Raw genomic sequence first — 1,766 nt, 5'->3', positions numbered from 1 at the left:
TCTTGGTAACTATTGCTTTTATTGATGACAGTAATAATAAAACCCCAAAAACCTGACATCTTGTGAAGATTGGATACTCTGCTGCTGCTCCTGACAGAAGACCGGGCGCCTGAATGTGCTGGGAGGGGTGTGGGAGGGAAGGGCTGGACAGAATCTCCTCAGCTTCCCTCTGTGTATAAATATCTTTCTTTTAATATTTCTCTTGCTTTGTAATGACCAAAGGAGAAATGGGGTTGACTATAGTATTAACTTTTTGATAAAGAGCTGGTTCAATTCTTACCCGTGTGGGGTCTTGCCCAGGGTTCTTAGCCTGCGTAGTGTAATAAACTCTGCCTCTAGCATCTCTGTGCTGCTGCTTTCTGCCTGTGCCCCTGCCACAAGCGAGCGCTGGGGAGGGGGGTCCACAGCCACGGCAGTGGGGGTGCACTTCTGGCCTTGAATGGGTGATTTCTGTGCCAGCAGAGCTGCTGGTGCAAGATGAACGCATGTGTGCAGCATGGGGGAGGGAGGTGGTGCTGGGGTTGTTGCTCCAGGGTGAGGCTGGGTCAGCACTCCTGGATCAGGGCAAGAGGGGGAAGTGGGTGGAAGTATCTGTTCCCCTCAGAGGGATTGGGCAGGGCTGTGGAGTGGGACTGTGTTCCTGCCCAAAGGGAGAGTGGGGGGAGCCTGCTCCTTCCCTACCTGCTAGTCACTGCTTCTGGACAGGTAGCCATGCTCACTTGCCTGCACTGCCTCATGGAAGGGAGGAGCTGAGGTCTCCACACCATATTGTTTCTAAAGCCTGAAAACTGTAGTAAACCAGCCTCCTTGATGGCTCCAGAGCCTGGTATGGCCCTTGGAACAGGGAGAGAAGATTCTTTACTCCCTGAAGAGCTGTTCCCCTCCTCACTGTGGAGCCTTCTGGAGCAGCATGGTTGGGGGAGTAGGGGCCTTGGGGAGCTCCTGCCTTTTGTCATGTGGGGTGGATGTGTCTGTTCTGCTCAGTTTGAAGTGCCCAGCCTGGAGCTGCCAAGTTCCTTGGGGCCAGCCTGGCTGAGCTGGTTTCCTGCCCAGCCAGGAGAGCACAGGGATCACCCTTCCATAGCTGGGGGCATGGGCATGGTAGAATTGGGATGTTGGAGGAGGTGGAAGCTACCCAGGGGGTGTTGCTGGAGCCACCCAGGAAGACATGCTGTCCCAGGATGGCAGCTGGGAGTACTGTCCAGCTCAGTGGCAGCTCTGAGGGGGTTTGTGGTGCTGCTGGACTGCAGAGGACCCAGCTGGCTCTCGCTTCCAAGATCAGGCTCCCCTCATCTCTCCTCTGGGCTGCACCTGGGGACCCCATTCCTGAGTGGACTGCTGGCCCAGCCTCACTCTCCCCCCCCCCAGAATACCCAGTGGGGCCACTCGCGCCCCTGTCCAAGCTGAGACAAGAGCCAGGGCACAGCCTGTTGGTATACATCATACATTTATTAGTGAATATCCCTCTCAAAATCAGCCACAACATTAAAAAAAATAATGATTGCACTACTTGGTCAAGCAGAACTAGCAACTTTCATTTTAAAAAAAGTACAAATCTGTTAAAAATTTCAATCAGTATAATACACATATATATAATACAACATACTAGTTATGTTAAATGCTACAAAACCAATATGATTCCAATGGAATGGAAAAAAACAAACACTTTTAGAGCTTTAAGAACCTTTTTTTCTATATATTAGCCTTTCTTCAAATACATACATGGGAAAAATGAGGTAACTGTAAAATGTGCAAGTAACAGAGCA

This window comes from Merops nubicus, unplaced genomic scaffold (genome assembly GCF_000691845.1).
Source record: "Merops nubicus isolate BGI_N331 unplaced genomic scaffold, ASM69184v1 scaffold30453, whole genome shotgun sequence".
Lineage (NCBI taxonomy): Eukaryota > Metazoa > Chordata > Aves > Coraciiformes > Meropidae > Merops > Merops nubicus.
Note: the sequence above shows the minus strand (reverse complement) of the source record.